The following is a 22,504-nucleotide window of genomic DNA, read 5'->3' on the forward strand; positions in this document are numbered from 1 at the left end:
TCAGATTATCAAGTGTATGTAAACACACTGATTATTTTCCCATTATCTTATAGTATTTCACATTTCAATAAAGAGCAAATAAAAGAAAACAAGTTAATAAGTTCTGGCAGTCATACAGAATAATAATATCATTACTGATGAGGGGAAACAGGAACCGTTTTTCATTCCGTTAGTAACGTCATGTCTGAGCTATTCCTATAGAAGATTCAGAAACAAGAATATATGATTACAGCCGTGCTGGTTCCCCTCTCCTCACTCTCTGAATTTGGAGCTCTTGCTGATTAGGTGCTGAGTTGAATCAGGTGAGTTAAATGAGGTGCTAAGCTCTTCAGTGCCAGGCAGGACTGCAGTCTGACATCTCTGACATAAATTCAAGCGTTCAGTGAATGACTGTAAAATGAACGAATGATTTTTGTGGTATGTTTACTATACGTCTGTAAATACAGTGCAGAAGATAAATGAATGAGTTTGGCTTCATTTTAAATAAACTGAGGTGTTTTTTCGTTAACATATACTTTTTTCTCCACCCTTTTGTGCTCAGCCAGAGCAGCTCGATGGTGAGATGTAAAAAGCCTGTCTCTGAATATTATGGGAGGAGCTTGTTAGCTACCAGCTGACCTAGGGGTGGACAATATGACGATAATTTATTCTTATTGTGGAAAATTACGTGATACATTCTCCATCAGTCTGAAGAACCATTAAGCATGCAGATAGTTCTTTAAGGGTTAATGGTTTTTTATAAATCCACTGTCTTTACCAAGGAACCCTTGAAGAACCGTTTTTTTTTTTTTTGATTGTATATAGAATATTTTGCTTGTTTAAATGGTTCTCTGCTTGGCAAAATGGTTCTTGGGATTGATGGAGAATGTGTTGTCTATGTGTTGTGTAACCATACGTTCTATATAGAACCTTTTGGAAAGGGTTCTGTATAGCACCAAATCTTTCTTCTATTGTTCTAAGTTTGGTATGGTCACATTTTGGTCATTTAAGCATGAAATGGTTCTATATAGAACTCATGGTTCTAAACAGAGCCATTGCCTTTTCTAAAGAACCCTTAAAGAACCATGTTTTTAAGACTGTAATGAAACACACCTGATCCAGTAAATGAAGGCCTGGAGGGGAATCTGAATATCTGTGTTTTGGATCTGAACTGTTTAGGGTGGGAGGCCAGGACTGGGCACCTCTGCACTAGTGTATCTCAGAGATGTCCAGTTCAAGTTCCGGAGATCTACCACCCTGCAGAGTTCAGCTCCAACCCTGATCTGACACACCTGATCCAGGTAATCAAGGCCTCCAGACACATCTGAATATTAGAGCCAGGTGAGTTGGATGTGAGCTTTTCAGAGTGATGGATCTCCAGGAGCAGGACTGAGCGCCTCGACTGTAATTCTTACCTCCGTTAAACAACATCGCAAATAAAGCAGTGACTTTTTCTTATTATGACTTCATTCACGAGGCTGTAAGATATCTCAGACTCAGATTTGCTGCATTTCAGACCAACATGTCTGATTTTTTAACCTGCAAGAGCCACTGAAAACTGAGAGCACGAAAGAAGAAAATACAGCAAGTAAACAAATAAAAATGGAGAAAAGTCTCTCACGAGTGGAGCGAAGCTTTTTAATGAGCTGAGTTTAAAGCACAAAATTTATGTACATTTAAAACTAAAAATATGAACTGATCCTCACTTAAACATGTTTACGTGCTGCTTCTTTACTGTTTCAGTGCAAACAGCAGAGAAATCAGCAGCTGCAGCTCCACGTTATTTGCGTCTCTTGGTAAGTTCTCTGAGTGAGTTCATAAGATCAGTGAGCTCCGTTCAGTTCAGCGGCAGCATAAAAGTTAAAAGTGTGGATCCCCAGTATTTCAGTCGCCCAAGAAAATCTGCAAAAACCATTCTGACAGTGTGAGACGCCCAATCTTTTTATAATCTGTTAAGACTTTAAAAGTCGTGTAGTGAACCCGAGGCTTTAGTTACAGAGAGATGCTGCTCTTGTTCAGGTACACGAAATACATGAATGTGCTGGATAAATGTTTCTGTTTCTGACAAAACAAAGTGAATTTAATTCCTCATCTGTATGGTGACAATATTACTGAACAGTGGCCTCTCGTCAACAATAGGAAACTAGCCAGCCAGGTTAACCGTCAACATCATTGTTGTGTTGTGGCTCACCTCCATTGTGTTTTGTGGTATTTGTGAAATGTAGCTCTGTGTAGTCGTTCTGATCAAAGCTTTTTCTGTGTTTACAGTGCGTTTGTGAAATGTAGCTTCTGTGTAGTCGTTCTGATCAAAGCTTTTTCTGTGTTTTATAGTGCGTTTGTGAAATGTAGCTTCTGTGTAGTCGTTCTGATCAAAGCTTTTTCTGTGTTTACAGTGCGTTTGTGAAATGTAGCTTCTGTGTAGTCGTTCTGATCAAAGCGTTTTCTGTGTTTACAGTGCGTTTGTGAAATGTAGCTTCTGTGTAGTCGTTCTGATCAAAGCTTTTTCTGTGTTTACAGTGCGTTTGTGAAATGTAGCTTCTGTGTAGTCGTTCTGATCAAAGCGTTTTCTGTGTTTACAGTGCGTTTGTGAAATGTAGCTTCTGTGTAGTCGTTCTGATCAAAGCGTTTTCTGTGTTTACAGTGCGTTTGTGAAATGTAGCTTCTGTGTAGTCGTTCTGATCAAAGCTTTTTCTGTGTTTACAGTGCGTTTGTGAAATGTAGCTTCTGTGTAGTCGTTCTGATCAAAGCGTTTTCTGTGTTTTTATAGTGCGTTTGTGAAATGTAGCTTCTGTGTAGTCGTTCTGATCAAAGCTTTTTCTGTGTTTTATAGTGCGTTTGTGAAATGTAGCTTCTGTGTAGTCGTTCTGATCAAAGCGTTTTCTGTGTTTTATAGTGCGTTTGTGAAATGTAGCTTCTGTGTAGTCGTTCTGATCAAAGCGTTTTCTGTGTTTACAGTGCGTTTGTGAAATGTAGCTTCTGTGTAGTCGTTCTGATCAAAGCTTTTTCTGTGTTTTATAGTGCGTTTGTGAAATGTAGCTTCTGTGTAGTCGTTCTGATCAAAGCGTTTTCTGTGTTTACAGTGCGTTTGTGAAATGTAGCTTCTGTGTAGTCGTTCTGATCAAAGCTTTTTCTGTGTTTACAGTGCGTTTGTGAAATGTAGCTTCTGTGTAGTCGTTCTGATCAAAGCGTTTTCTGTGTTTACAGTGCGTTTGTGAAATGTAGCTTCTGTGTAGTCGTTCTGATCAAAGCTTTTTCTGTGTTTACAGTGCGTTTGTGAAATGTAGCTTCTGTGTAGTCGTTCTGATCAAAGCGTTTTCTGTGTTTACAGTGCGTTTGTGAAATGTAGCTTCTGTGTAGTCGTTCTGATCAAAGCTTTTTCTGTGTTTTATAGTGCGTTTGTGAAATGTAGCTTCTGTGTAGTCGTTCTGATCAAAGCTTTTTCTGTGTTTACAGTGCGTTTGTGAAATGTAGCTTCTGTGTAGTCGTTCTGATCAAAGCGTTTTCTGTGTTTACAGTGCGTTTGTGAAATGTAGCTTCTGTGTAGTCGTTCTGATCAAAGCGTTTTCTGTGTTTACAGTGCGTTTGTGAAATGTAGCTCTGTGTAGTCGTTCTTATAAAAGCATTTCCTGTAGGGGTGGGAATCTCTAGGCACCTCACGATTCGATTCGATTACGATTCAGAGGGCTGCGATGCGATTATAAAACGATTATCGATGCATCTCGATGCAACTATACATGATTTCTATTTTCTTACTGTCTGAGGACTTTGTAGTTTTAAAACAAAGTATTTGTAGTGATCCATAATGCGCGAAAGACTGCAGGTCACCTAGCAAATGGTGCCGCTTTTACATTCTTCGTCTCAGTCAGAATTTAAGGTGGAACGGGAAAGTTCAGCAAGAAGCTGGCGAATGAGAAGCAACTTCAGCCTCGTAAAACAGCGGAAAGCTGAGAGACATTTCACAAGAAACTCTTCAACTTTTGAGGAAAAGTTTTCTGGCGGAGTTTGAAGAAAAGCGGCTATAGCTAAAGCTTAAAGCAGAGCAGAGTAAGTCTGTGTTTTCGTTTATATTTTTTAGCCTAAACTAGCACATTATCACTGGACATACATGTTGTGGCTCCCAAGGTGGTTTGATTTTTGTTGAAAGGACAAAATGGCTCTTCTTATCATTTGGGTTGTGACTCCTGACCTAACCTGGCTTTAAAGCAGAGAGAGCCGTTTTCTGTATTTACGGTGCGTTTGTGAAATGTAGCTCCTGTGTAGTCGTTCTTATAAAAGCATTTTCTGTTTTTATGTCTGCAGCGCGTTTACAAGTTTGCAAAATGTTTTCAATCGTACTATGAATTATATATATTTGTGTGTAGGGGAAAACTCGTTTCTTAGATGCATCGCGATGCAGACGTGGACAATTCTGAATCTATTCATAAACTTCAAAAATCGATTTGCTAAATATTTAATTCATACCGTAATGGTGACTGAACGTAAAAAGCGGAACTTGGAAGTGGGGAAGTGCAGAACCTGGACAGTCTATGGCGGCACATAACAACAACAATTCCACCAACTGTCGAATTCGAAAGAGAAGCGACTTCATCTTCGCAACTTTTAGTGTTTGACAGTCTTTCAGATTTAACGTTCCAGGAACCCAACTGCGCCGCTTATAAACGGGAATAAGTCCATTTGTCTCCAGATGTTCGTCTTAGCTAAATCTCTCTCTGCCTTTTCGTTCGCTACTTGCTCGGAGAGACTGTGTTGCTAAGTGACCTGCAGTCTGTACGCTGGTTCGTTGAAAAAACAGGGCTTTCGCGCTATGTAGCACACGTCCCGTCTCACAGATATTTTACTGACACAGTGACCCCCCCCGCCCCCCCCACCCCTAAACAAAAGCAGTGAATGAGAACCTTCCAATGAACTTGCCACATCACTTCCATTTGATTTATTAATAAAAGATATTGGGAGTAAATTCATTATAGATCATTACAAATACTTTAAAATTACCAAGTCATCACACAGTGAGAAAAAAATCCTGTATAGAAAAAAAGATGCATCCATAATGGTTTTATAATCGCATCACAGGCCTCCGAATTGTAGTCGAATCAAATCGTGAGGTGCCATGGATTCCCACCCCTACTATGAATAGGCTCTTGTTGGTCACTGTATATTTGAGCCGAAATGAAAAACGAAACCTCTGTTAGACAGTTTTCACATCACTCAACTTCTTGAAAAGTAAAAAAAGCAGTGAAATGCAGTAAACGCTCTGTTACACTGATTTAACGGAGGAAAGCAATATAGTGAAGCCTTTTGTTTTAGAGGGTTTGTTTTTCATTTGGCTCGTATTCTGCATATCACTACGGAAAATAACAGTAACTGCTTTTCAGTTTGTTCCTCTCCATACGAGAGAGCAAGCACCAACATGGTTATCAGTACTTTCCCCTCATGTGAACGTTGCTCTCCTTGTGGATTTTCTGTCTTACAGTCTGAGAGAAAGGTGAGGCTGAAGGAGATCATCAGGAGGAATACCAAACACGCTGCTCTGGTCTTACTGTGAGTCCTGATCCCAGTTCATACTCATTAACAGCTGAACTTCATAAGCATTCTGTTCAGTATTCAGCTCAAAACCAAAGAATGCAAATTCAAATATTGTTTGAAATTCCTCAGTCAGGCTCAGTTGTTGTCATGAAGTTAATCCCGTAACTAATGAAGATCAAAGAGTGGAATCTGTGCATATTACTGTGTGTCTGTCTGTGTCAGGTCGTGACCTGTCCCTCAGGGCTGCTTCCCCAGCTCTCTCTACATGGCTTGACTCCACACACTGAGCTGTGGACTGCACTGCCCCGTCCTGCTGATTAGAGGAAACCAGCAGAATGTCCTCACCTTCTACTGCCAGTAACTCACTCATCCACAATCACTTAGCACTTATCAAGGAATTCATGTAGAAAAGAATCAAAGAAATTTGAATACGTTTGTTGTTATGTGTACAAATTCTAATATATAACACAGTGAACAACATGATCAGCTGAGGTATCATGAAGAGAGACAGTGGTTTAGGAACAGCACTTCACTGATTACTTTGTAAATGATCATGTAAATGAAACTCATGTTCAACTTTTGTAGAATTCAGTTTGACATCAGTCCATCCTGCCTGACATTTCTGGATATTTTTGCAGACTTTGATTTGCTGTATATTAGACTCAGAGAACTAAACTTAATTACAAATGTACATTTTGATGAGAAAATGAGTTGGTTCCCTGGACAGAGAGTAAATTAAATTCCATGACTTTTTTTTATTTCTGCATAATTAAATTGATAAGATATAAAGAGAGTCGTTCATAGTGGTTCTCTGTTCTAGAGAAACTTACTGAGTCAGAATTGTTCACAGTGATGGATGGATGGATGGATGGATGGATGGATAGATAGATTTCCTGTTAGGTGGAATATATATAGAATATTTTGCTTGTTTAAATGGTTCTCTGCTTGGCAAAATGGTTCTTCGGATTGATGGAGAATGTGTTGTGTATGGTTTTATGTAGAACTCATGGTTCTAAACAGAACCATTGCCTTTTCTAACGAACCCTTGAAGAACCATGTTTTTAAGACTGTAATGAAACACACCTGATCCAGTTAATGAAGGCCTGGAGGGGAATCTGAATATCTGTGTTTTGGGTCTGAACTGTTTAGGGTGGGAGGCCAGGACTGGGCACCTCTGCACTAGTGTATCTCAGAGATGTCCAGTTCAAGTTCCGGAGATCTACCACCCTGCAGAGTTCAGCTCCAACCCTGATCTGACGCACCTGATCCAGGTAATCAAGGCCTCCAGGCACATCTGAATATTAGAGCCAGGTGAGGTGGATGTGAGCTTTTCAGAGTGATGGATCTCCAGGAGCAGGACTGAGCGCCTCGACTGTAATTCTTACCTCCGTTAAACAACATTGTAAATAAAATAGTGACTTTTTATTATTATGACTTCATTTAAGAGGCTGTAAGATATCTCAGACTCAGATTTGCTGCATTTCAGACCAACATGTCTGATTTTTTAACCTGACTCTGAGTGTAATCTAGTGTAAACTGATCAACGACTCAATCTGAAAAGATTCCTGCAAGAGCCACTGAAAACTGAGAGCGCGAAAGAAGAAAATACAGCAAGTAAACAAATAAAAATGGTGAAAAGTCTCTCACGAGTGGAGCGAAGCTTTTTAATGAGCTGAGTTTAAAGCACAAAAGTTTATGTACATTTAAAACTCTAAAAATACCAACTGATCACATTTTTAAATCATTAATCCTCACTTAAACATGTTTACATGCTGCTTCTTTACTGTTTCAGTGCAAACGGCAGAGAAATCAGCAGCTGCAGCTCCACGTTTGTTTGCGTCTCTTAGTAAGTTCTCTGAGTGAGTTCATAAGATCAGTGAGCTCCGTTCAGTTCAGCAGCAGCATAAAAGTTAAAAGTGTGGATCCCCAATATTTCAGTCGCCCAAGAAAATCTGCAAAAACCAGTCTGACAGTGTGAGACGCCCAATCTTTTTATAATCTGTTAAGACTTTAAAAGTCGTGTAGTGAACCCGAGGCTTTAGTTACAGAGAGATGCTGCTCTTGTTCAGGTACACGAAATACATGAATGTGCTGGATAAATGTTTCTGTTTCTGACAAAACAAAGTGAATTTAATTCCTCATCTGTATGGTGACAATATTACTGAACAGTGGCCTCTCGTCAACAATAGGAAACTAGCCAGCCAGGTTAACCGTGAACATCACCGTTGTGTTGTGGCTCACCTCCAATGTGTTTTGTGGTATTTACAGTGCGTTTGTGAAATGTAGTTCAGGTGTCGTCATTTTGATGAAAGTGTTTTTGTTTGCAGAGCGTTTACAAGTTTGCGAAGTGTTTTCAGTTATACTATCAATAGCATCTTGTCGGCCACCGGAAACATGAGCCAAAATGAAAAACGAAACCTCTGTTACACAGTTTTCACATCACTTGTCCTCTTTTTTGTACTTCAAACATATTTGCTTGATTGAAAAACAACAAAAATAGTGAAATGTAGTGCACATTAAATTACATTTAAACAGTAACATACAGAAAATGTGCCAAAATGAAAACTAAGCGCTCTGTTACACTGATTTAACGGTGGAAAGTAGTACAGTGAAGTCTTTTTTACGTTTCGCGGCCGAGTGTATTCATTTCAGACATGAGTTCAGTCTTGTTTTTACAGCTAGGAATTCAAGCGACGTGAGAACGTTGTGATGGAAGGTTTGTTTTTCATTTGGCTCGTATTCTGCACGTCACTACGGTAAAATAACAGTAACTGCTTTTCAGTTTGTTCCTCTCCATTTGAGAGAGCAAGCACCAACGTGGTTATCAGTACTTTCCCCTCATTTGAACGTTGCTCTCCTTGTGGATTTTCTGTCTTACAGTCTGAGAGAAAGGTGAGGCTGAAGGAGATCATCAGGAGGAATTCCAAACACGCTGCTCTGGTCTTACTGTGAGTCCTGATCCCAGTTCATACTCATTAACAGCTGAACTTCATAAGGATTCTGTTCAATATTCAGCTCAAAACCAAAGAATGCAAATTCAAATATTGTTTGAAATTCCTCAGTCAGGCTCAGTTGTTCTCATGAAGTTAATCCCATAACTAATGAAGATCAAAGAGCAGAAGCCGTGCACATTACTGTGTGTCTGTCTGTGTCAGGTCATGACCTGTCCCTCAGGGCTGCTTCCCCAGCTCTCTCTACATGGCTTGACTGGACACACTGAGCTGTGGACTGCACTGCCCTGTCCTGCTGATTAGAGGAAACCAGCAGAATGTCCTCACCTTCTACTGCCAGTAACTCACTCATCCACAATCACTTAGCACTTATCAAGGAATTTATGTAGAAAAAATCAAAGAAATTTGAATACGTTTGTTGTTATGTGTACAAATTCTAATATATAACACAGTGAACAACATGATCAGCTGAGGTATCATGAAGAGAGACAGTGGTTTAGGAACAGCACTTCACTGATTACTTTGTAAATTATCATTTAAATGAAACTCATGTTCAACTTTTGTAGAATTCAGTTTGACATCAGTCCATCCTGCCTGACATTTCTGGATATTTCTGCAGACTTTGATTTGCTGTATATTAGACTAGGAGAACTAAACTTAATTACAAATGTACATTTTAATGAGGTAACGAGTTGGTTCCCTGGACAGAGATTAAATTAAATTCCATGATATTTTTTTTTCAATTGGGAGGCCAGGACTGGGCTCTGCACTAGTGTATCTCAGAGATGTCCAGTTCTAGTTCTGGAGATCTGCCACCCTGCAGAGTTCAGCTCCAACCCTGATCTGACACACCTGATCCAGATAATCAAGGCCTCCAGGCACATCTGAATATTAGAGCCAGGTAAGTTGGATGTGAGCTTTTCAGAGTGATGGATCTCCAGGAGCAGGACTGAGCGCCCCGACTGTAACTCTTACCTCAGTTAAACAAAATCGTAAATAAAACAGTGACTTTTTATTATTATGACTTCATTTACGAGGCTGTAAAAATCCAAGTTTTGCTGGCCAGAAACTTTGATTTTACAAGACATTGATTTCTTGAGGATCAGGGTTTGTATAGCGATGCACGACTCTGTGTTTTCTGTTGTCGACTGCACTTAATTTAAAGCCAAGGCTGCATCCACAACCGCGTACTACTACTATATCATACATACTGTAGTGCACTTTGCTATTAAAAGATACACAGCTTTCGCACAAGTCATGGTGCTTTATTCTTCAGCTGTTTTTGTCCTCAGCTAGGCTTTCTAAGGTTTTCTCTTTACTAACACACTACAGTTTTGTTGCTTTTGGTTGAAGATGAAAAAAACATGAAATCAATGTTGAATGTTGATTGAAGAAATGAACCTAATGTTTAGGTTGAAAAACAGACATTGAATCAATAATGAATTATAGTTTGTGGATCAACATGGCCATAGTAAATATGAGCTAAGACAGACTGATAATACACCTTCACACATTTACAGACTTGTAGAAAAGTCTTTAATGTTCAAAGGCAAACATTTCATTTCAGTTTTAGGGATAAAATATTACTAACATGGTTTTCAGGATGGAAATTAACACATAATCCATATATTAGGATTTGTTTCACCATGGCAGCAAAACTCATCTTGGCCAGTGACTGGAAAATGGCACAGTGCACAGTCTTATGTAGAAGTTTGGACTTTGGACTTTGTCAAATCACACAATAGCCACGTTTACATGCAGCCTAATAATCCATTAATAATCTGACTAATAGCTCAATCGGAATAGAATACGTCCATGTAACCACCTCAATCGGAATAGTCTAGTCCAGTTGAGGCCATTCGGAATACAGTTTCTATCCGATTGAACGAGGTGGGTAAACTTCTAAATAATCCGTTAAATAGAAGAATAATAACCATGTAAACGCCTGTATCCGATTACATTCCAATCGGAACGTGTAAATACGTTCTGCTCTAAACTTTAAAAGACGGCGGTGGGACAGACGTCCAGCTTATGTGCCTCAGAACTTCTTCAATAAGGACATGTAAAGCATGTTTTCCTGAGTCTGACATCATTTTAAAGCAGTTAAAATCACAAGCGCGCCAACTGGAAACTCATCTCACTCAGACTGGACCTCACGTGATGTTCGCTGTCATGGCAACGTTCACTCTAAGCGCTACTCCACGCATGCGCGTCATTTTGCATCGGATTACTTGTAGTGAGCATGTAAACGAAGATTTTCCATCAAATTGTTGTATAGAGTGTGCATATAAACACCTCAGTCTGAGTCTGTAATCCGATTGTGTTCAGTCGGATTGGCAAAAATCTTTGCATGTAAACATAGCCATTGTTGAAGCTCCAAGCATGAATATGAGAACAAACCCTTCACAGGTATACACTTAAATATGATGTATGTCTCCACACTTAGACACACACACACATAATGTATTTAGTGCCATTTTGCACGTCACTTTTTTGCAATGTGTTAAATTAAGGAAATAAACGGTAATCATGCTTTAGAAGGTGCAGAAGTACAAATGTGTCTGTAGGGAAAATCAACAGCACACAGAGTTTTATCAGGGATGTCCAGACTACAATGTAAACTGTACATAGATTGTAGTTTATGTATGTAAATTATTGTAAAACCAAACACTGTAGGGTGACTGGATATGTGGATATAAGCTCAAAACAATAGGTACAGAGTAGAGGTAACAATTAGACCTACAATAAAACATACATATCTATAGAGAGAATTCTACAGAAATCTTTAACTGCTTTTGGTTTTAATCAGGGTGTGGGTATCCACTCTCCTGTCCTCCTAAAGAACCTGTATAGAACCATCTTTTTGAAGGGTATAGAGAAGGAACACCTATTAAACTTATCACTAAAAGTAGTGAAATATAGTTATTTATATGTTGTGTATTTTTACACATATTCTGTTTATATATATATATATGTTTAGAAATGTACAACATATAAATAACTATATATATAGCTAGCTAGCTAACTTTGTGAGGAAAAGAAATAGTAAAGAAGAGCGAAGTTGAGCAATTTCTAAATGTGTTACTTGAGAATAAAGTTACTTCATCTAAGTCAGCAAAGTGAAAAAATTAGAACTTTTATAGTCTCAATTTGATCATGAACCCTTTGAGGAAATGGTGCGAAGGTGCATTAATGCTGTTAGATGCAATATTTGAAATGTGAATTTAGCTAGTAGTTAAACTCTGCTTCAGAGTTGCAGGTAAGTTTGAATGTTGTTTACATATTTTTCTACATATGATAGTTTTACTGGTTAGATACTCTGAAATAACCATCACATTATATTATTTAGACTGTGAAATCTGCCTAGCAACCAAATGCATTTTTATTGGCTGTATTTGGGCCAATCATTTTAAAGAAAAATGTCTTTTGTGCCATCAGTTGCCTTAATTCGTCTTTAATCGCATAATCGGTGGGTTGAACCACTGGGAAGATTTTGCCACCCAAAAACAGCTGTTTAACGTTAACGTTAAATTCCTTCTTTGCCTGTGAGAGCTGTGTTTTAATGTAACGGGAGCTTTGTGCTAGTTCTCAGTGTGGAGCTTTTTCTAGAGAGTAACAAAAGGTGTTTGGTGATGATTATAGTAGCAAATCCATCATGATAGACAGTGAAAATTAAAGTAAATCAAAAATATGTGGTGCAATAGAACTTAATTTAAAACCTAGATTAACAAATCCTAGAATCAGGTATAAACTCTGATTAATTTAAGTTCTTCACACTTGGAACTGTTAACTGGGAATTTTACCAATTATTCAACGTCAGAATAATTCAGTCACTGTTGTGTGAACATTTCATTAGAGGTGGGCAGTTTGACCACTGCTGTCATGATAAGTTACTGGAATAAGCAGTGTCTTTTTCTGAGCATGTGGTGGACATTAAACATTGAACAGTTGCGTGTTCCATTTAAAAAAGTGTGCAGCAAATTTTGAATGAATCGTACTGAATAATAGGTGTTGTGTAACGGATCGTAGTTGATCCAGGACCCCCATGGATGGTTGCGTATCACATGTACGGCTCATGTTAAGCCCATTTCACACCAGACACAGTAAACGTGCTACAAGCAATAATTAAGCAATTAAATTAGTGTTGTGCGATATGACCAACATTTCATATATCCTGATAGCATTATCACAATGTAGCACATCTACTGTAAATTAAATCAATACATTTTATTTTCATAAAATGAACAGATTGAAAGTAGGGCTGTTCGATAGGGACCAAAAATCATATCTTAATATTGTTACGCTAAGTGGCCATACATGATATACAGTATTTCTGTGTATTTTCTACAAAGTGTGCTAAATATTTATTTTAGAGGTAACAAACACTTTTATTAAAACAGATTGTACTATTGTACAGTGCTGTGATACAAGTATATATTTGGATTATGTAGATTTGACTGAGACTAATTGTATTTATTTTTTTATTTGTTTGAACCCCAGATGGTGAAAAAGGAGATGAACAACACAATTTCACAGGTTTGTTGTCTTAACAGAGGTAAGTAGTAGTAGCAGTAGTAGAGGTAAGTAGTCTTGTTCTTGAAGTGCGGTGCATTGAATGATGTTGCAAACAGCATGACTTCTTACCGGTCAGTGAGACGGAGGATAATAAGGGATGTAAGTAGGATAGAAAAAGAAAGCTACACAGTTCAGTTCTGCATGAACAGGAATAGACCCTTTTCACAAAATACTGGAAATACAGAAGCGCTGGATAAACAAATTCCTGTTCTGCCTCAGACACTCCCACATTCTCATCACTTCAGCTCATCACCCAATGTTTTACCTTTTTAATCGTTGCTAATCGTCTCTGGGTCTGTTAAACAGTTTACAGCTGGAGAGACTTAAAGAAATCAGTGACAAATTAACAAATACGCGAGCAGGAGACGTCTCTACTGAATGAATGGCTCAGTCTCCAACCGCTCCATATTCTCTATCTAGTGAACTAATAAAAACAGCCTGTATGCCCAAATATTTCATTATATTAAAGCAGAAGGAAGACGACTACATCCAGCCACGGATAACAAGGCTCTCTGCTTAACAGTTAAAGTTCGATTAAGGTCTAGAGGACATTTTTTCATGTTTCTTAGTGTACTTATAGGTTTAGATAGTGATTTGGGACTCGGTCCAGAATATCTCGTGCCCAAAAGCTCTTGGCTTCTTTAAAGTTTTGGCAGATGAAAAGCATCTGAAACAACACAATTTGAGCTCAAATAATCTTAAGTGCAGTAGAAAACTGTGAAATAGTGATTGATGCTTGTACATGAAGGTGCACTGTGAAAAGTGCTCTCCTCTATTAACAGGAATAGGTAAATACAGGGTGATTCAGAAAGATTCATCTGATTTCAAAATGATTTATTTCACTTGTAAATCATTACAGAATAATGCAGTAGAGTGTAAATTGTTTAAGTGAGCATAAAGTTTATTATGTAATTGTATATGTGCTCAGTATGAACCTCCTCCAGCTGTACGGACAACATCAACGCCATATTCAGATTCATCCCATACTCGATTGAGCATGTCGGGTGTCGCTGCACTCACGGCTCTTTCAGTGCGATTTCGGAGATCATCCGGTGTTGTGGAACCAACGACAAACACTCCGAGCTGTTGGAGCTTCACTGCCCACATAAATCGCGCTGCACAGTTATGACTGATTCACTCTTATTGAAATGGTGAACGCAGAACGCTTTCTGCTCAGGGGTCGCTTCACCTCGCAGACTGAAGGGAGCCAGTCAGAAACTCTATGACTGCCTCTTTCAGTTGGATTGTGATTGGTTCCTAGGTGACTCACAGTTGTAGAAATACGGTGCTTTGAAATGGGATTAATCTTTTTGAATCACCCTGTACTATGAAATGTGATGCATAGTGTACTGTAGTGTCAGAGTCAGACATGTTGCAGATTTTGGCTGAGTTTGTTGTTTCAGATGCTTTTTATCTGCAAAAACCTTGAAGAAGCCAAGAGCTCTGTGGTAGGACGAGATATTTTGGACCGAGTCCTGAATCAATTTCTACACCCTGCATAAGTGCACTAAGAAACATAAGTCATTAAAAAACTACACGTTAATGGAACTTTAATTGTTAAGCAGAGAGCCTTGTTATCCGTGGCTGGATGTAGTCGTCTTCCTTCTGCTTTAATATAATGAAATATTTGGGCATACAGGCTGTTTTTATTAGTTCACTAGATAGAGAATATGGAGTGGTTGGAGACTGAGCCATTCATTCAGTAGATTTTAGGCACCCAAGCACATTATTTAATTAATTAGAACACATACAGGTGAACATAAAAACAGGAAAAAGAAAGCAGAACGTCTCATGTCAAAGTTTGGGTCCAGATTTCACCTCCCAGTGTGTGTTTGTTCAGTTCCATCACCAGCTCATCCCTTAGCCAATCAGAGGTATCGTATATCTGTAATATTATAGGCAAATTTTTATACCAATTCTGAAATCTCATTGGCTGAGCAGTGTTTCGAGCTGTATGTACATGTTTATTGCAAACATTGTAGAAACCTTATTTAATCTAATGTTTATTTTTGTATGTGTCCAGGTTTGCACCGGAAATGATGCGACGTATTTTGCGGTCAGCCTTGACCAACTGTTAGTTAACCAAGGTTAATTACTTGCTTGTTCATTCTCTTCTTGTTACTCTTTTCTTGAGTGCCTTGCTCTCCCTTTGCTGCTGTAGCACTGAGACTTTCCCTGTTGTGGGACTAATAAAGGATTATCTTATCTTATAAGCAGACCTGTCATTTCAGCTGGGCTGGGAAATGAAAGGAGAGACTGTTCAAAGACAGGCTTTGAAAGACTGCATATTTGGTGGGTGTTTACAGTTGTCGTCCTCTCTTATTTCCTTCAGATCTTTTAAAAGAATGATTCAGTGTAATGTAATGTAATGTATGTGGTGTCATGTTAACTGAACTCTTTTAAGTATTTACATCTTTTCTCAGTGTGCACTGCGTTTGGTAAATGTAGTACAGGTGTGGTCAGTTTGATCCAGGTGTTTTGGAGTTTGCGTCTCTTTTTGAACCTGCATTAAGCTGGACTTTCTCAGCCACCGTTGTGCTTGTTGAAAAGTTTTGGTTGAACTGTTTTTGCAGATGTTTTGGTTGGACAAAAACAACAGGCTATTTATGTGAATATTAAATCTTAGTGCTGAGTTGATGAAGCATCAGTTTTTTCCACTCTTCTTCTAAACTAGTAGACATGCATGCTCTAAACCCCACCTGTCAAACACAAAGCGCGCAGGCCGAGTCAGGCCTGTGACACAGTCCTATTCGGCCGGCAAAATGATTTTATTTTTCTGTACTTATTAGCCCGTTTCACCCTGAGATGCACTACAGTCCCCAGTATGCACTGCAACATACTGACTCCTGAATAAGTGTTCAGTGGCTATTTTGCTGCTCCAGTTTCAGCACGTGTTGAATAAACAGTGGTCCGTTCGGATCACTGAGAAATGTTAAGTAAAAACACAGCTGGCCCACCAATTTACTGAGGCTTTTTAATGTGGCCCTTTTAGTGGTTGAGTTTCACACCCTGATCTAAACAGATCAAAATGAGTCAGTGTGTTTTAAATATATTACGTAATCAACTGTGAACACAGTTATGAATAATTACATTTCAGTAGCCTATGAGGAAACTCCATCAGTGCACAGTGGCTTTTTACCAGGAGATGTACTTTCTGACTAAATGAGGTTATATTCGCATGTTGGTGTTAATTTGCAATAAAATCTACTTGTAATTCACATCATCGACATTATAATAAATTCCGCAGTGTGGTTTATGAATCCGGCCCAGTTTATTGAAACGGTTACTATTTGAATGAACTGCTTTCAGGCTAAGATGATGTGGTTGAACATAATCTGAAATTGTTATTAATGGTTTATTAATATTGTCTGTTTTTAGGTGTCAGCAACATAAATTACTGACGCTGATGGTCTTTCCTGATGTGGTCAAGAAGCGGCCGCGTTATGCACCAGAAAGGGAGGGGTGCGTTCCCAGAAACACAAGCCGTAGTTGACTTGTTAATTGAACCTTTGCTTTATTTTGTAACTGTAGATGAAAGTGACTCATTAAAAGGTCTCATCATTTTTGTGTTTAGCGCCATCTGGTGGTAATGAGGAGGTCTGTGTTAATAACGGACCAATCAGCCAATGAAATGTTAACAGATCAGCCAATGAGGTGTCCTGTTAGAAGGAGAGTGACTCAAAATGGAGGAAGAAGAACAGCTCCAAGGTCAGGTAGGCTGATCAGACATTTTTATGAACTAAAATGATGCTGTTATTTTAGTAAACAGTGTGAAAATGTAAAGGTACAAGAACAAAACAGAAACAGTGTCTTCAGCAAGACCAGATCAGCTCAGAGCTCTGTTTACAAACCTCAGGAGGGCTTAACTGCCAATGTTTTTGACGTTAATGAGAATCTTAACAAGAACACTCTCTAACTGCTAGCACACATGCTACTAATGTTAGCATCAGCTTAGTTAACCACAAATATCATTTTAGTGCCGTGGTTCTCATGTTGGTGTTCTAGATTAAGAGGAGAGGAGTTGAGTCCTCCAAACTAGAACTGATCCACAGTCAGATCTCCACCTGAAGGCTGTGTAAGCGAAGCTGAGTTATCTTACGGTTTAAACTCAGCGGAGTCTCTTAAATCTAAAAGCCTTTAATTAGTAATGAACTCCACCTGCTGCTGGTGATGAGGGACAGTGTAGAACTGCGCCATCTGCTGGTGGCCTTCAAAACAGGTTAAAATTTCCAGAGACGATTTCAGGTCACCAGGACATTCAATAACATTTATTATTTTTTCATTAACTTACTCATTAAAATATATGTCAGATATCTGAATCAAAAATCTTATAATCTTTACAAAATGATATGGAAACAACTGTAATCTTTAGAATCTCTACACTGTTGGTGCATAACGTTTATGCCAGAATTGGCCCACACATATAGACCCAAGGCAAAGCTGTACTCAACATTACAGCATCTGGCCCTATTCTGGCCTGAATGCCTAACATCTGCCCCGGAGTTGACCAACACTCATGTGTGAAAGCCACTATCAGCCCAGAACTGTCTACTGTCAGGAATTATTAGCAGAAGATTTTGCTGATTAATGTAACTGTGCTGGTGCTGCTTCATTGGAAATGTGACAGTGACATAATTTACAAGACTTTGTGTCTGTTTTGAGAAAACACTCCTAAAAGTTGTACAGCTGTCTTTTTCTGACCGTTTATGATTTGGTTGTTTGCTTGATCTTTTTATTCCCATAGAACGTTTCTGATACTTTTTAGATATTTCTAATTTACATTCCCATTTATTCATTTATTTTTATTCACAATTCTTATCCTCAGTATCTCAGGAAATTTGACCAGTAGAGAAAAATTATAGATCTCTGCTTTTGTAGCAGCTCTGTTTTTCTTTATGGTACTAATGTAGTTTTTAGGTGGTATCAGTTTTTGGCTGCTCTCTGCTCTGCTTGTTGTGTCCTGATGTTTACCTGATTAAGGTTTTTATGGTTTTTATATGAATGACAATTTATGAATATATAATCTTTAAGTAAATGACAGTATTGCTAGTAGTAAACTTTTAACATCACAATTGTTTTTATGTTGTCAACCTGCTGAGTGAATGAGGTGAATAGATTGTGTAGTAACTGATGAAATGTTGGAGGTACGTTTAACTGTTTTCACTTGCTCTGACAGCTCTGATCATGTTAACACTGTGATGCTTTCAGGAAACTGGGTCTGGATTTTGGCCTCTGGATCTTCATTCCATGCTGAAAAGTTCCTGGTTGTTGGTCTGAGTTCATTCAGCTGGATTTTCTGCAGCACAAATAACCTTCCCAGAATGCAAGACGCCAAGAATCTCATGGACTTATTGATCTTACACACCAGTTTTGCATACATTTGCATATTGATGAGCAAGCAACCAATCAGAGAAGCCAATTAAATAAAAAAAATCAAACGAGTCTTTATAAGGCTTGTGATGTGAACGCTGTTCTCGACGACGGTGAAGACGAGAAAAAACACTAATAAACAGGTATTTCTACCACGAACGAGAAGCCTAGACACATAGAGTAAGTACCAGCATCGCAACAGAGATCAGTTTTTTCAAAAATGTTTGTTGTGTTTAGATCAGCGCTGTAGCTGACAGGTGGTGTCCACCACCCAGGCGTTCCCAAAAGGGCTGCGGTGGCGGTAGAGTAAATTTGGGCCGATGCCCCGCCCTTCAGTGTTTAAGAGGCGGTCCCTCAGCCTCACCCATAGTAGGCAGGATTTGAGGCAAACCAGTATCGGTTCAGCCAACCATCTCAAGCACAGCGCAATGGAAATGACGCAACCTGAGCGGCCCAAATTTATACAAATAAAAGGCACTATGAACAATAACTACTTCAAGACTAGTTGGTTAATTGATGGTAACTTTTATTGATTTCCACACATGGTAATATGCTAATTTCACAAGTTACCATAAAGAAGAAGGCTGGAGCTCCAAGTTAAGATTGACCAATGAAGCAGTTGGTTCTCCGTTTGATCTTGTGCTTAGAAATTTTTATGCAGTAATTCCTTTCTGCAATGATTTGTGCGTTTCTGTTTTTGGTCATTTCAGTGTTATTTTACCAACCATTGTGTAGTTATGGATATTTTTTAGTCTCTGTCGCATTATGTTTTCTTATGAACAGTAGCTATTTCAGGACTAGTTCTCAAATTGATGGTAACCTCTAGTCATTTCTTAGCATGGTAATATTGTAATTTTGCAAATTTTTGAGTCACCATGAATGAGAATCCGAGGCCACCAAACCAAGATTGACCAACCAAGAAAGGAGGTTGGAGTTTGAAATTTTCAATTTAATTTATGCTTATCATTTTCTGTTTATTTTAATGTCAGAGACGCAAAGGTGTTTTTGGACTAGTTTTTTTTTGGACTCTGTAACAGTCATGGAGATTAAACTCTAGACCATTTTACACAGATGTGCATTTGCTGTTTAACAGTTTTTAAGCATTTTAGTACCAGGCTTCACATTGATGGTAAACACTTCTGAGGTACCACAGTATCTGTAATCTAGCAGTTCCTTATATTTTACACCGTAACATAACACTCTTACCCAAAAACCACAGATGAAAGTCTTGACAGGGTTTTTTTAAATACACCATATAAACCAGCACACTGGCTTATTTTAAGGCCATAAGCATTTTTTGACTAACCTTCAATAGTATGGTAAGAGCTAACACAGATGCATCTGATTCAGCCAATCAGGCACTTCTGAAGAAGCTAATTAGCTGCAGTGGGTGTGGCTCATTACAGGAATATCCACTCCACTGATTACTGATCTGTTTCTAGGGAGAGTGTGTAACTGCGCCATCTGCTGGTGATGAGGAAGGACAATGCGGAACTGCGCCGTCTGCTGGCGATGAGGAGGGACAGTGCAGAACTGCACCATCTGCTGGTGATGAGGAGGGACAGTGCAGAACTGTGCCATCTGCTGGCGATGAGGAGCAAAACAGTTTTTGACTGCTTTCATTTTTTATACTTTCAACTTAAAACGCTCATTAGCGCCCTCTAGCGGTCATTTTCGTGTCGGGCCAAAATGCAGTATTTGCGGTAACAACAACAAAAAAGCCCAAAAGTACAAAATAAACAAATAGTTTCAAACTGAGATTTTAACATGATTGTCTAACATTACACTATATTATGTTACTGAAATACTTTAGCAGTACTATTTGGAGTAAATATAGTAAATTACATGTACAATACAAATATAGTTCATTTTTTTCTTATCTCACTGGATGAGGGAGTGGCATAACTTTCTGGATGGCCAAATCAAAGTTTGAGAGAGCCGGTTTATAAGGAGTCTGGTCTCTTCCAGTTTCCACCTTTATCTCAAAAAATATCACTGCTAAACAGCAGAGGGTGCCCAAGAGCGGGTCCTCAGTGAACGGGGGTGAACGGAGCTAAACGGCTAAAATTGAAAAGTTAAAACTGTTTCGAATCGTTTACACAGAACTTCACTAAAAAAGCAAAGAAAACCTCACCTGTACGTTTCCTTTTCTACAGCAAACAGACGCTGACATTACCGGATACTGAGCGACGACTGGTTAGCATTACTGCTACTTAGCATTTGCTATTTCCCTGAGAGCGCTCTTCCTAAAACAGGAACATAAAAAGTATAGTGTTGTTACAAGTGTTTATTGTACGGCTAAAAGCATTCAGTCTTCATTTTTTACCGTAAGAGCTCCAGAGCTGGAACTGCCTTTTGGAACCATCGCTTCCATAAATCATCCTGGCACAAGATGTGCCCAAATGTGGGTAACTGCACAACCTGGGAATCTCAAAGACAAATGTCCAAAAAAAAAGGCACTGTTCTGTAGGCCTTGTGGTTTGCTGGTATAAATCACATTTCTACAACCAGAGGGTTGTTGATTCAAGCCCCACTTTAGGGCTTTCATTTGCATGTCTTCATCTGTGAAGATGGCAAAAACAAAGACAAATGTTAAAAAAAAGGAGGCCCCCTTCAGGCCCTGTGGCTTGCTAGTATAAATGATGTTTCTACAACCAGAGCGTTGTTGGTTCAAGCCCCACTTTAGGGCTTTCATTTGCATGTCTTTGTCAGTAAAGATGGCAAAAACAAAGACAAATGTTAAAAAAAAAGGAGGCTCCCTGTAGGCCCTGTGGCTTGCTGGTATAAATCATGTTTCTACAACCAGAGCGTTGTTGGTTCAAGCCCCACTTTAGGGCTTTCATTTGCATGTCTTTGTCAGTAAAGATGGCAAAAACAAAGACAAATGTTAAAAAAAAAGGAGTCTCCCTGCAGGCCCTGTGGCTTGCTGGTATAAATCATGTTTCTACAACCAGAGCGTTGTTGGTTCAAGCCCCACTTTAGGGCTTTCATTTGCATGTCTTCATCAGTAAAGATGGCAAAAACAAAGACAAATGTTAAAAAAAAGAAAGACATTTGTGAGGTCCTGTGGCTCACTGGTAGATGCCCTGCCTCTACAGTCTGGAGGTTATCGGTTCATATCCCGAGCAGGATCCTCACATCACGGTGGTGGTGAAACACAAACACACACACAGGGTGAAGGGTGTACAATGCATGACATGCGAGGAAGGCCGGAGGGCGCAACCCAAGAACCAGGGGGGAAGGTATACCCGTCTTCCCCCCTGGGGCCCAGGAGAGAGGACAAGAGGGGGTTATGCAGAATTTTGCTGGGAAAAAAAAGTTGCACTTAACCCTTTGGGTATGCAAAAATTCTACCTACTTGGACCCTTAATTTACTTACCAAGCTGACTAAAATGCTGCCCCCTTTTTTTTTTTTGTTTTCCCTTCCCTCCTCCTTGGCTTGAACCCACAACCTCCCACATCTGAGGCCAAGGCTGGTCCCACTAAGCCACCAACTTTCACACACAGCAGCCTTTTTTTTGGGGGTTTGTCTTGAAGATTCCAAGACACACAAAACTTGCATCCTCTAACAACTCAAAGCCCATGAAGGCCAGAACATAATTTGAGAAATGTGTGCTGGTAGTCTGTGCTGAACCGAGGTGTTCCTAATGCTTAAACAGGTGGCTGATTTTCAAATGCATCCCATGGTTTTCTAATGGGATCTAGACGTGATCTCTATTGGAAACCAGTCAAACCACAAGTTTTATTTCAGAAAAATGAGTCTAGGTAAACACGAGTACAGAATACGGTATAGAAAAGCTGCGTGTGGATGAGGTGTGGATTGTCCATGGAGATCATCGCGACGATGACTCGGAGGTGCGGCGACAGGCCTATAGGCCGATACGCCGGCGCCACTGGCCGTTCGGCAGCCGGACGGCCCGGGGGAAGGGACCGGGCGGTTCTGGACTTTACGCTTCTGCGCCTCCTCCTGCTCGGCAGCTGTGAGAACAGACAGTGGCTCGGGTGGGTGGAGTCCTTCGGAATCCTCCTGGTCTTCCTCGGGCAGCGGCTGGTGCATAAATCCAGGAGATTTGGGAGCTGGACCCCGGTGATGCGCCGGGCTGTCC

At 39.5% G+C, this 22,504-nt stretch overlaps 1 long non-coding RNA gene across 5 annotated transcripts; it reads left to right on the top strand.

Annotated features, from left to right (window-relative positions):
* Nucleotides 1–7: 7 nt before the first annotated feature.
* On the top strand, nucleotides 8–20,583 carry LOC118816756. Of its 5 annotated transcripts, XR_005007899.1 has the most exons (11): nucleotides 8–1,280; nucleotides 5,450–5,517; nucleotides 5,725–5,859; nucleotides 6,652–6,773; nucleotides 8,383–8,450; nucleotides 8,658–8,792; nucleotides 12,954–15,115; nucleotides 15,246–15,320; nucleotides 16,407–16,741; nucleotides 18,237–18,578; nucleotides 19,841–20,581. It is a non-coding gene; the product is annotated as an uncharacterized LOC118816756 (long non-coding RNA). The 5 variants fall into 5 exon arrangements; XR_005007902.1 differs by lacking the exon at nucleotides 6,652–6,773 and having other exon boundaries at nucleotides 8,383–8,792; nucleotides 15,243–15,320; nucleotides 19,841–20,583; XR_005007901.1 differs by lacking the exon at nucleotides 6,652–6,773 and having other exon boundaries at nucleotides 8,383–8,792; nucleotides 15,260–15,320; nucleotides 19,841–20,583.
* Nucleotides 20,584–22,504: the final 1,921 nt, after the last annotated feature.

The sequence above is a fragment of the Colossoma macropomum genome, unplaced genomic scaffold (genome assembly GCF_904425465.1).
Source record: "Colossoma macropomum unplaced genomic scaffold, Colossoma_macropomum, whole genome shotgun sequence".
Lineage (NCBI taxonomy): Eukaryota > Metazoa > Chordata > Actinopteri > Characiformes > Serrasalmidae > Colossoma > Colossoma macropomum.